Here is a 14380-nt window from a genome sequence, read left to right as displayed (position 1 = left end):
CAGCAAAGGGCAGGGGTATTCAAAGAATCAGAAAAAGAGTAACGCAAGGAGGGTAGGTTCTGGGCATAACTGAGGAAAATTAAGTTGCAAATGGCACAGATGGGTTTTGGTGATGCCATTTGCAATCATAACAAAAGTTCAGTTTTTAATAGAGAGCATTATCTGCACTCTCGTACATCTGAAGAGGTTGACATGAACTAGTTAGCACTCTAGAAGCCAGGAGAAGCTGCCCTGTCTGTGGGGCTGCCTGAGTCCCAAGCAGTTGCTGGGAGGCCTGTATCCCACTTGAGTGGCAGCCACAACTGTCCTCTGCCTCAAAGTGCAGTAATGGCCAGAAAGTGTACAGCTCATGTAAACATCACTGAAAATGTTTACAAGGAATGTTAAAGAAAACCAGAGAGTGTCTGAAGAAAAGCAGAATGCAGAGATGAATACATCTTGGGATATTACTCTGGTTACAATATTTGTTTATTTTAAAGTGAATACCTCCAAGTATTTAAAATACCATTGTAGAAGATAATAACACCATATATTTGTAGCTATAATATTTGCTGGACATTCTCAAGGATCAACTTTTTCTTTACATATAGAAAGGCACATATACAGTTTTATAAACAATTGCTCAAGTGAAGGAAAATGGTCTTTCAAATCTCAATACAGTTCCAGGGCTTTTTTTTTTTTTTGAAGTTATATAGAGGAAAATGAATGATGGCATATTTCATCAATTTGAATCAATTCATCTTCTGCTACTCATATAAGATTTATTAAAAGTATTTAATCAGTGAGAAAGAATGAAATATTTAGAATTTTCAAGTAGACAGTGATGATGTTAAATGTTTATGGTGTAAATATATCAACCACGTCTGTGGAAATTTCCAATTTATTTTCAATCAAAACTTTCTTCAAAAATTAAAACTCATAAGACTATATTTCATCGATTACTCATTCCTCTTAAGGGAACATAACTTTCTAATGAATAAAATCAAGAATGGAAATTAATTTAGACTGGCATGCCATGCACACACAGAATATGCCAGGGAGAACAAGTGGCAAGTTCAGACTCCAAAACAGTTCCAGCAACAGGATAAGTCTTCCTAGTACCCTTGAGGTATCCCTAGGGAGTAATTTTGCTTTTCTCTCCCCTTAATTTTTCCAGTGAGACCTTGCTGTACAGGCCATAAGCCTTGTCCTGAACAGGATCAAGGGGGACTCAAGCAATAAAGAAAATGAGCAAGAGTGCGCACACACACACACACACACACACACATACACACATACACACATCTGTACAGATACATCCCTATTCTTTCTACACTAAAATTGAGACATTCTGAGCACAGGTGCAGATTCATTGACCCCTTCTGAGGGAAGGGACAGGCCTATTTGGTCAATTATGTTCTCAGTACCCCAAAATGTACCTGGCAGAAAAGCCATGCTGAATAAATGCTGGGTAAATGAATAAATGAAAGAAGGAACAGTGAGTCTTACCTGGAAAAATGCTGACAGGCAGACAAAGTTCCTGAATATCTTTTGCCAGCTAATCCTGTAAAAACAGGCACACACCAGTACACATGCACGGGTGCACACGCACACACACACACACACACACACACACACACACGGCAAATCCAGATAGATAAACAAAGTTGAATCTAAAAGTACATTTCTAATGGTTTCTCGCTTTGGGGGATTCTGTAGTTTTATATCCTCTTAGCCTAAGACAATAAGAGGTACTAAAGAATCAAAAGGTTTCTTACATCCTTGAACACTCTGGCTGAATATTTCAAGTGTTTACATGATCCAGGAAAACCTTCTATGGATTACTGAAACAGATTAGCAGTTCATTAAATTCTTTTTTTAAAAAAAACATATTTTTTTAGTTGTAGATGGACACAATGTCTTTATTTTATTTATTTATTTTTATGTAGTGTTGAGGATGGAGCCCAGTGCCTTACACATGCCAGGCAAGTGCTTTATCACTGAGCTACAACACCAGCCCCTTATTAAATTCTTAATCCCAGTCTTATTCCAATTCTCTCCACCAGTTGTGAAATATAAGCAATATATTCAATCTCTGTCCTCACTATATCTTACCAATGCAGATTTGGGGAACACTGGCATCTACATCAATCCACTGATTCCTGGCAAGGGAGTAAACAATGCTGGAATAGAAACTTCACAGAAGATGGCTTCCTGGGTAACTGGGATACAAATAGCCTCAACTGGGAGACAGAAAGGAAAAGATATTGTAGACAGAAGACACAGCCTGAGTAAGGGCACTGAGATGTAACATGTGTGTGAGATTTAACTGTCCTGATCACTTCTTAGCATGTGAACTTTGGCATGTTACTTGAGCTCACTGGGCCTCAGTTTCCTTATCTGTCAACCGGGAATTATAAAAGGACGTCAAAAGTCTTGCCTAGCACCAAGTATAGAATAAGACCTCAACGAATATTTTTAAACAAAGTGTAATAAGAGAAAGTAGAATAGTGCTTACCAGGGACTGAAAAGAGGGGGAAAAGGAATTAATGCTTAAGGGGTACAGAATTTCACTTAGGGATAAAAGTGTTTCTGGAGATGGACATAGGATATAGTTGCAGAGCAATGTGAATTACTTAATGACAACTGTATATATAAAATGGGTTAGCTTTTTGTTATAAATGTTTTTACTACCATAGTGAAATTTCAAAAAACAAGAACAAAAATAAACTGAGTCCTGCCCAAAAAAGAAACACAGTGTGACTGAAATCTAGAACATCTAGAAAGGCAAGTTAGGGTAGAAACAAAGAAGTTTGAATAATCAACTGAGACGTGTGAACCTGATGTACCTTAGTGCCCCAAGGGTACACTATGAAACACTACACTTCAATTGATAGGTTATAAAGAAATAATTCATATAGATATTTTATAAGTATCACCCTGGGAGTGGAGTACATGACTAGAAAGAAGTTGAAGTTTAAAATAGGTATAATAGGGCTTGGGTTGTAGCTCAGTGGTATAGCACTTGCCTAGCATGTGTGAAGCCCTGGGTTTAATCCTCAGCACCATATATGAATAAAAAAAAAAAAGTTAAAAATCCATCGGCAACTAAAAACATCTGAAAATAAATAAATTAATTAAATAGGGATAACAATTAGACTCTTACTACTTAAAATGTGGTCCCCAACCCACCAGCAGTGGCCTTACCTGAGAGAAATTTTGAGATGTGCCCATACCCATAGCATCAGAATCACCATAGTAACAAAACTGCTAGGCAACGCCCATTCACCCTTGAGAAGCATTCAGATGGGTTCAGTTGAGATAAGTCGAGGTCTTAAAGTATGGCGGGGGCCCCAGAAACCCAGCCATAATAACCAACAACTATTGAGCTTGCTACATACAAGCTAGGTTCTGTGCATTTCACAAGCCATCAGTTAGTCCTCCAACTGTCCTGTTAAATAGATGCAATTGTTCCCATTTCCCACATGAGAATACTGAGACTCAAGAGCTGAAGTAGCTTGTCTGAAGTTCCCAAGCTAGTACATGACAGCACTGGGATTCAAATCAGCCTGAACATCTCTTCCCACCCCCACCCCTTTCTTCTGGAACACCAAGACCATGTAGGAATTCTGATCAGAAACGGGCTGAGTCAATGTTTGTTCTTTTCTCTTTCTTGTTTACCAGGAAATTCAACACTCCCCTCCCTTAGTTGAAGCAACAGAAGTTCTGTAGAATTAAATTTACACATTTATTCTGTAAAAATCCCCTGAATAGAATGGAAAGTCAAGTTTTCATATTTACTTGAATAGTAGCAGAGAAAATCCCAGTTGTATGGCAAAGTTCCTTAAATATGCGCATCATCAATATATTCCTACAAATAGTGGTGACCAAGTCACCTATTGGAACTCTCACTTTCTTCTTTGTCCTCCTCTGACCAGCATGCTACTTCTGCACTGCCTAATCCTGCCAATCCTGATGTCAGCCTTCCAGCCCAGGTTTCAGCTCAATTCCTACAACTACCTTCTCCTCCATGGTCTCCACTATTGCCCACTTTCATCTAATGGCCAACATGATCTAATCCATTGACTTATTTCTGTCCTTTCTTCTAACCCCTTCCCCACAGCCTCTCACTATCCCAGACTCATGGTGACTGATTTATTTGATTCCCTCAACATCTACATGAAGGTACATTCTCTCAACCCTGATATAGTCATCTTCACTTTATAGATGAGGAAACTGAGGTAGAGAAAGATAGCTCAGAATCATCCAGCCAGTAAGAGGTAGATCAAATAGTTGAATCCAGAGTCTGGCATATCAGGTAAAAGAAAAAAGGTCCTGGACTGCCTTTTATGTCTATGTCAGTGCTTCCAAGAAGTCTTCCTGAATTTACCCTTACTCTTTTCCTTGGAAAACCCCTGTAACAAATGCCCTTTATGTGCATTTATCTTATTCTTCCACTAGAATGCTCTTTGGAAATCAAACAGGCTGGATTTCTCTGGAAGCATTTTTTTTTCTAAAATTCTAGGACTCCCAGGATTACATCTTTTTAATTTGGTATTCTAAATTTTAATTTCCTCTTTTTTGGCATCTGAGTGCATAAAAGCATATGCCATAAGTATAAACTTTGTGGGGAGGATGGAGAGGTGGTAAGATCAAAGTATTTGCACCAAATTCTACTCTAAGCTTCCTCAAAGTAGGAAAGTCTCATTCCACTTTCTATAAACTAAAACATCTAGAAACATTCTTTTTACACATAAACCACTGGATATTTGTCCAATCTGATTAAAATGTGAATAAGTACAAAAGACAATATAGAAAATTTGGTGCAAACATTCTCCTCACAAAGTTTGTATTGACTGTATATGATTTTATATACCCAGATGCCAAAAAAGAGGAAATGAACATTAGAATACCAAAATTTAAAAAGATGTAATCCTGGGGAGGAGGTCCTAAAATTTTAGAAAAGAAAATGCTTCCAGAGAAATCTAGCCTATTTGATTCCCAAATACCATTTTGTATGAAGCTTACCAACCACATCATATCTAAAACCATTTAAATGGGTTAGAAGATGGATAATAGCCTATGGAACAATTACAAGATAGATTCTAATTTTCTCATATCTCAAGGATAAAGTATTGTTTCACACTGTGTGCAACTATCCAGGGATACCCAGGTCCCTCAATAGGCAAAGGGAAGCACTGGTTTATTTCCCATGAAAAAAAGAAGTCCTCTCTCCACAACTTTTACTCCCTGGAAAAGGAAAACTGATCTGAAGTGTTTGCAGTTCAAATACGTACAATAGCTTGACAATAATGAAACCTAGAGAACAAGCCCTATAGATATGTAGGTGATAGATAAGATTTTGAAAGTTTTAAGTAGAATTCAACAGCCTGTGTAACTAGTGTTCTTCATTATTTCCAAAATATGCCTTGATAGTAAACACAGAAATCTATCCATTTAGAGTCAAGCCCAGGGTTTTACATGTGTAATCCTGATTCAGGAGATTGAGGTAGGAGGACCACAAAATCAAGACCAGCTTCTACAACTTAGTGAGACTGTGTATCAGAAATAAAATAAAATACAAAAGACTGGGGATGTAGCTCAGTGGTAAAGCACCTCTAGGATCAATCCCCAATGCCAAAAATAAAAAAGGAAATCTTTCCATATATAAAGCACTAACCTCTAAGATGAGCTCAAGGAGTTCCAATAATGGAAAATTCACGAGGACAGTACCTGATACATCTGCTTTTCTTCAGGACGTCCTGTCTGATGCTATTTTTCCCTGACTGATTCCCTCATTCTCTGCTATGATGGCTAGTCTTTGCTGCCCAATGACAAGGATCTACTGTGAGCTAGAAAGGGAGGGGAATTCCAAAAACTTATGTTCCATCTCCTCCTCTGTGTGTTCCTGTGCTGGTCCACCTTCTATTCATTCATGAAATTTAGAATATACTTCAGATTAACATTTGACAAACTAGCTGAGAAGTACTACTACATTTTGTCCTGTCTCTTTTAGATCTTCTTTGAGTTGTTAGGAACCTATCTCCAGGCCCTTTGCTGTAAGAGTCCATTGGAGATAAAACTACTCATTATAATGTTATTTTTATATTTCTTTTTTTTAGAGAGGGAGAGAGAGAGAGAGAGAGAGAAATTTTTAATATTTATTTTTTAGTTTTTGGTGGACACAACATCTTTATTTGTATGTGGTGCTGAGGATCGAACCCGGGCCGCATGCATGCCAGGTGAGCACACTACGGCTTGAGCCACATCCCTAGCCCTATATTTAAACAATAAAACTCCATTGAGAGGGTACTTAGACTCAACTACATTTACTGAATCTAGATTGATAGTAGTAGAAAGGTAGGAGATTTTTCTAAATAATACAAATAGCAATAATATTAGCTGGCATTTATTAAGCACCTACTGTATCCAAAGCACTGGTATTATCTTCATCATTTTACACATAAGGAAATGGATCCCAAGATTTTAGTTAACTTTCTCAAGACCACCCTGTCAGTCCATGGTAGTGCTAAGCACTCACTCAGTATGCTGCCTGATCTTTTCATTGCTTACTATTAGCCCTCTTTCAACATTTCTGCCCTCTGCAACTGTCATGTGCTTTCTGCTGCCACGCTTCTCCCACCCCTCCAATTTTCATCTGTGACCTTGCAGTCCACTAGGAATAAGCATGTACCCACCATGTTTCTCCCAATTCTGGTTCTCCTGCCTATCAACAAATTACTTTGATGTTCTGTAGCAATCACATTCATGTGCAATAACTTTTCTGCAATTGATCATGTACTTGAAACTTGTCAAAAATTATAAATAGGCTGACAAACTGTCTGTAAACACATCAATGGCCTTCACTGAAAAAAAAAAAAATATAGGGGAGTTTGGTTTCTATCACGGTGAGAGCCCAGTCCCTTGACAGTGATTGCTGAGACACAGGATTTGAATATTTGAGAAAGTCTATAGTGAAGAGTGACAGTCCAGTGTAGCACAAGACCTGAGACAGCATCCAGGCTGCAGTGCAGCAGCACTCTGGGATCTACAGAAGGTAAGAATCTTAAAGTGCATTCTTTCATCACCTCCCCACCCCTCCCCACTCCACTCTTTGGGTTCCGAGTTCCTACTACACCTCCCCAACCCAGAGCTGTCCGAAAGCCACTTTGGGGTATTTGTTGCTGCTGTCACCCCACCCCAGTGAATCATGGCATTGAATCCACTCAGGATATAAGGATATGGTGTCGAAGACATTGTCCCTGAACATCTCCTGCAGTCCAATGTTTACATAGACTGCCTATTCCTGTCTATTCTTCACATCTCATAACTCTGTCCCATCTACTTAATTTGTTCAGTGATACTGTGCAAAACCATTCTAACAGGAGGGAGACCATTACAGGAGAAGGAAAGCACAAGAAGGAGGAAGGAGGGGATGAAAATGGTTTGAGGAATGAAATCCATCAAATTATGTTATATACATTTATAACTATGCCATAAAGAAATCCACTACACTGTATAATTAATGTGCACCCATTTTTTAAAAAGAGAAGAAAAAAAACTGAGCAAACAGAGCTTTCTGAGCCAGGCATTGTGGTGCATGCCTGTAATCCCAGTGGCTCGGGAGGCTGAGGCAGGAGAATCACAAGTTTAAAGCCAGCCTCACCAGTGGTGAGGCGCTAAGCAACTCAGTGAGACCCTGTCTCTAAATAAAATACAAAATAGGGCTAGGGATGTGGCTCAGTGGTCGAGTGCCCCTGAGTTCAATCTCTGTACCCACCCCTCCAAAAAAACAGAGCTTTCTGTTTGGGGCCTTTCTTTCCAGGCTCAGTCAATGGGCACTTTCTTGCCCTCCAATGCTCTTTTCCTGTCTCTATTTATTATTTAGTCCCCATGGGCCTGTACAGGTTTCTCTTCAAAAGATATCAATCTGAGAATTTACGTAAAAAGAAGAATGAGAAATTCAAAAAGCGGAACTGATAACTCATCTTCAAGAAAAAAGAAGTACAGGGAACATATTAAAGGAGAAAAGTTCACAGAAGAAAAACCTATATCTCAATATTCCTTGCCAGATGTCTGTTATTGTAAAAAGCAGATACTTGTTTAAAAAGGCATATTTTCCCTTGTTGGATAACATGTCTTCCTTCAAGATGCATGCGTAAATCAAACTCCATGTATTCCTTTAACTTTATAGCCATTTTCTATGTGAGGACTCAAGGTTACACTCTGATGGGTACAAAGTTATTTTTGTACTACTTTTTGGAAACTGACATGTAAATAATAACTAGAACACAAGGTCAAAATTTCTAAATTTCAGAAGAAAATTATTCAAAATGTTCTGGAAGCTGAGAGGAAGAAACAAAGATGAAGAGTACAGAGGTAACACAGAAACAAAGGCACAGACACTGAAATGTGATGTCACTAGTAGTAAGGGAGCACCTAGGTTAAAGCGACTGTACTTTTTAAAAAGAGTTTTATGATCCAGGGCTTCACACAGGTAAGCAAGGCATCTACCACTGAACTATGCCTCCAGCTCACAATCTATTGTATCTTAAGTGTAAAGCCCTGAACTCTGCCAGTGGAACCCAGAGTTTCCCACCTAGTAAAATCTCAGGCTGCCATTTTTAGAATCACCAAGGAAGTGGACACTGAACAGCTACTCAGGAAAGGAGAGCAAACCATCCTTAAAGAAAAGCTATTTTGATCCATTATATATTTTTTTAAATTTTTACTGTTGGTTGTTCAAAACATTACATAGTTCTTGATATATCATATTTCACACTTTGATTCAAGTGGGTTATGAACTCCCATTTTTACCCCGTATACAGATTGCAGAATCACATCGGTTACACATCCATTGATTTACATATTGCCATACTAGTGTCTGTTGTATTCTGCTGCCTTTCCTATCCTCTACTATCCCCCCTCCCCCTCCCCTCCCCTCTTCTCTCTCTACCCCCTCTACTGTAATTCATTTCTCTCCCTTGTTTTTTTCCCTTTCCCCTCACTTCCTCTTGTATGTAATTTTGTATACCCCTGAGGGTCTCCTTCCATTCCCATGCAATTTCCCTTCTCTCTCCCTTTCCCTCCCACCTCTCATCCCTGTTTAATGTTAATCTTCTTCTCATGCTCTTCCTCCCAACTCTGTTCTTAGTTACTCTCCTTATATCAAAGAAGACATTTGGCATTTGTTTTTTAGGGATTGGCTAGCTTCACTTAGCATAATCTGCTCTAATGCCATCCATTTCCCTGCAAATTCTGATTTTGTCATTTTTTAATGCAGAGTAATACTCCATTGTGTATAAATGCCACATTTTTTTATCCATTCATCTACTGAAGGGCATCTAGGTTGGTTCCACAGTCTTGCTATTGTAAATTGTGGTGCTATGAACATGGATGTAGCAGTGTCCCTGTAGTATGCTCTTTTTAGGTCTTTAGGGAATAGACCGAGAAGGGGAAGAGCTGGGTCAAATGGTGGTTCCATTCCCAGCTTTCCAAGAAATCTCCATACTGCTTTCCAAATTGGCCGCACCAATTTGCAGTCCCACCAGCAATGTACAAGTGAACCCTTTTCCCCACATCCTCACCAGCACTTATTGTTGTTGACTTCCTAATGGCTGCCAATCTTACTGAAGTGAGATGGTATCTTAGGGTGGTTTTGATTTGCATTTCTCTGACTGCTAGAGATGGTGAGCATTTTTTCATGTACTTGTTGATTGATTGTATGTCCTCCTCTGAGAAGTGTCTGTTCAGGTCCTTGGCCCATTTGCTGATTGGATTATGTGTTTTCTTATTGTTTATTTTTTTGAGTTCTTTGTATACTCTGGATATTAGGGCTCTATCTGAAGTGTGAGGAGTAAAGATTTGTTCCCAGGATGTAGGCTCCCTATTTACCTCTCTTATGGTTTCTTTTGCTGAGAAAAAACATTTTAGTTTGAGTAAGTCCCATTTGTTGATTCTAGTTATTAACTCTTGTGCTATGGGTTTAATGCAATGCCAATCAAAATCCCAACGGCATTTCTTGTACAAATAGATAAAGCAATCATGAAATTCATATGGAAAAATAAAAGACCCAGAATAGCAAAAACAACTCTAAGCAGGAAGTGTGAATCAGGCGGTATAGCGATACCAGACTTCAAACTATACTACAGAGAAACTGCCGCAGTCTCTGGCTGGGCACAAATCACGAGTCACCACACAGCTTGTAGATTCAAACAGCAATTCTTTATTCCCGAACTCACACCGGCCGTCTACAAACACGTTCTTGGGAAATCCACGTTCTCTGCCCAAATCCACTCTCTGCCCAAATCCACCACTCCACTGGGCTTCTGTCTCCCAAAATATACTGTCTGACCCTAAGAACTCAAGAGGAACTCAGCAGCAGGATACACCCTATTCTAAAGGGGGAACACCCTAATCTCCTATTATGCTAAACTGCCCTATTCTAAAGGGGGAACACCCTACTCTCCTATTATGCTAAACTGCCCTATTCTAAAGGGGGTACACCCTACTCTCCTATTATGCTAAACCGCCCTGGTCCTTGAGCAAGGTCACCTTTCAGAAGTCCTTCCACTAGACAGCATGGAAGTAAGCTGGCAAGGAGACTGTCATACCTACTTGGCTATGACTCTCAGCATCTCCCTCCTTCTGTTTAATTAAACAACAAGCAATGTGGCTTAAGGACCGTGCCTGGTAGGTTGTCCAGTTCAACATATGGTTCTTACCCGTCATCGGAAAACTGACCTTTAGGCGTCAGCCTCCTGTCTTAGGTTGATACCACTGCAACTGGATCATACCCGTCACTGACTACCAGTCCAGCATACAGCCATACTTGTGGATAGGTCTATGCACCAGTGGGGGGGTGAGGTTCTTTGCCTCACCTCTGTTGGCCCCCAAATTTGGCCTTGGTGCCAGTGGGGGAGTGAGGTTAATGTGGCTTAAGGACCGTGCCTGGTAGGTTGTCCAATTCAACATATGGTTCTTACCCGTCATCGGAAAACTGACCTTTAGGCAACTGACCTTTAGGCGTCAGCCTCCTGTCTTAGGTTGATACCACTGCAATTGGATCATACCCATCACTGACTACCGGTCCAGCATAGCCATTGGCCCCCAAATTTAGACCATCACTAGCAGAAGGGAGGAGGATACAGAAATGCCACGACACCAAGCCAATTGACAGTTCCTTTGGAAAAATTGCATCACTGGTGACACCATCAGCAAAGATATGCCAGCATTACCACAATTCGCTGTACCAAACGATAGTTACATAGTCTAGGCAAGTTCTGTAAGCAGTTCAAAGTGGAGGAATCTATCAATATGTCCATCTCCTCCCAAAGTCCGTTTCCTCCCAAAGTAAGTTGACTCCTTGATTGAGCATACTTGTTGAGTTATATTCATTGGGATGAAGATAGGAATTCTGGCAATGATGCTAAAAAGACATTATCCTGAAAAGAAATATTAAATATAATGAAAAGGAAAGGTGAAAGTAAACAAATAGATCTGTTAACCTCCTTAAAAAGCAATCCTTAACAGCTGTTTACCTGATTTAAATTAGTAAACAAGCAGATCTGTTAACCACCTTTAAAAACAATCTTTAACAGCTGTTTACCTAATTTAAATTAAGCCATTTAAATCACGTGAATAAAAAAAATAATAATTTGGATCCATTTTCTCATGAGCGCTCCTCATATATGAAATATGGACATACGCACACACAGACATATAACACAAAACACAAATGTGCAAACAAACGTACAACACATAAGATAATAATAAAGGCCTTGTAGCTTTACCTAGGTGAAATCTCCATTGCAATGTTTAAAAACTCTATAGTCAAAAAATAAAATTGATCAAAAAAAACATTAACTGCCGCAGTCTCTGGCTGGGCACAAATCACGAGCCTCCACACAGCTTGTAGATTCAAACAGCAATTCTTTATTCCTGAACTCACACCGGCCGTCTACAAACACGTTCTGGGGAAATCCATGTTCTCTGCCCAAATACACACTCTGCCCTAATCCACACTCTGCCCAAATCCACTCCACATGGGCTTCTGTCTCCCAAAATATACTGTCTGACCCTAAGAACTCAAGAGGAACTCAGCAGCAGGATACGCCCTATTTTAAAGGGGGAACACCCTAATCTCCTATTATGCTAAACTGCCCTATTCTAAAGGGGGAACACCCTAATCTCCTATTATGCTAAACTGCCCTATTCTAAAGGGGGAACACCCTAAACACAGATCCTGCCCTGGTCCTTGAGCAAGGTCACCTTTCAGAAGTCCTTCCACTAGACAGCATGGGAGTAAGCTGGCAAGGAGATTGTCATACCTACTTGGCTGATGGCTCCCAGCAATTAACCTAGGTTTGTGTGAGCTCAAAAAATAAAAATAGAACCTTATGATGTGGAAAAATGCAATAATAAAAAGATATTGAAAAAAGCATCCTGGTTAATCACTGTTGCAGATGTAAGAATGGCCAAGCTGGAGTTGTGGATATCAGCTGTTATGGATTTGAGTCAAATCATCTTCTTTTTGATCTGTAGAAATCGTTTTAGTTAGTCTTTCTGGAATCCAAATCGGTTGCTGTTCTCCTGTGGAAAAACAAACAGAACCCCGACTCCAGAAAAATCACTGGGTCAGGATCTTTCCATTGTCCTGTTAGAATATCTTTCCAAAGTACTTTAGTCTTATGTACATTTTTTGGATACATATGTCTTTCTGTAGCACTAAGTCCTGATGAATCCAAATTTAAAAAAATTAGAGTAAAAAGGGTTATTTTAAGTTTATCTTTGGGGGATATATACCCTTTTCCAATTTATAAGATTAACTAGGCTTCGAATGACGCAATCTTTCCTCCGTCATGAAGGCATCTTAACCACCTTCAAATGAACCTTTTAAAGCCTTTTAATTATCATCTATACTGTACTTTTAAATGTACTTTTTCACCACCTATAGCTTCACTCTTTTAAACGAGGCTTAGATTCTGTTTAAATCGCTTAATGTTAGTTTACATGACTGCCCTTCAACCAAAGGCCTTTTTTACTCCATTAAGAAGCTTTGTCTCAATCTGCCTTGTACAAATATCTTTTTTTTTCTTCCTTTCTCAAGCTTTTAAAGTAAGTCTAGTTTCCTCAAAATTTTAAAAATGGCATTTTACAACTTTTTACTTTACCACACAGAGATTATCTCATCTAGAAACATTTCTTATTCTTTTAACCTTCCATATTAAAATATATTTTCACATCTTGAATCTTTTTATATCTCTTTTTAAGCCGTTAACCCTTTTTATAAATTCACATTCTGAAATAACCCTTATAAAGTTTCTGATTTAGACAAATTACTTCACTTTAATAAGATGAAATACTTTTATGTTTTTTATGGTACTATAATACTATAATTAAAACCCAACTGAAACTTCTTATACTCTTTGTATATAAATTACACCTGATAGAATCTTAACACTTAGTAACCTTGTTTTAGCAAAGACACAGACCAAAGCAATTTAAACTTTTTTCCATTCACCAATTTATGAAAACACACATAATGATTAAATATATTACCTTATGGAACTTAGTAAGTAAAGAGTACTTGATTTCATATTTAGTGGTTGATATTTTAACACTTTAGCTTTGTAAATTAATCAGACATATGTGAAAACCAAGATCTTAGACAATTGTAGTAAACAGAACTAGCCATCTCTTTCTTGTTGAAGAAAAATCCTTTTACAGGATACCATGATGGTCCCATTGATATATTTAACAACTTCTCGTTAAAAAGCCATGGGCTGCATTTTTGTATTGTATCAACATATGCCCTAGCTGTTCTTGGTCTTACTGGGGTGCCTCCTTTCTCTAACAATTTCTCTTCCTTGGAGGTGAACAACTTCAAACTCTGAGTCAACCATTTTCCCCAGTTTGCCTGAGAAAGTTCTAGGAACAGGCAACTTGAAATAAAAACAAAATAAATCAGAACAAGAACACATTGTTTTTTGAAATGCTCACCCATTCTTTCGCTCTCCTTCAGGGGCGAGTAATTTCACTTACCCCCAAGCTTCAGGCGTTCTGCGTACGAGCCACCAGATGCCGCAGTCTCTGGCTGGGCACAAATCACGAGTCTCCACACAGCTTGTAGATTCAAACAGCAATTCTTTATTCCCGAACTCACACCGGCCGTCTACAAACACGTTCTGGGGGAATCCACGTTCTCTGCCCAAATCCACTCTCTCCCAAATCCACACTCTGCCCAAATCCACTCCACATGGGCTTCTGTCTCCCAAAATATACTGTCTGACCCTAAGAACTCAAGAGGAACTCAGCAGCAGGATACGCCCTATTCTAAAGGGGGAACACCCTAATCTCCTATTATGCTAAACTGCCCTATTCTAAAGGGGGAACACCCTAA

Source organism: Callospermophilus lateralis, chromosome X, assembly GCF_048772815.1.
Source record: "Callospermophilus lateralis isolate mCalLat2 chromosome X, mCalLat2.hap1, whole genome shotgun sequence".
In the NCBI taxonomy this organism is placed as follows: domain Eukaryota; kingdom Metazoa; phylum Chordata; class Mammalia; order Rodentia; family Sciuridae; genus Callospermophilus; species Callospermophilus lateralis.
Note: the sequence above shows the minus strand (reverse complement) of the source record.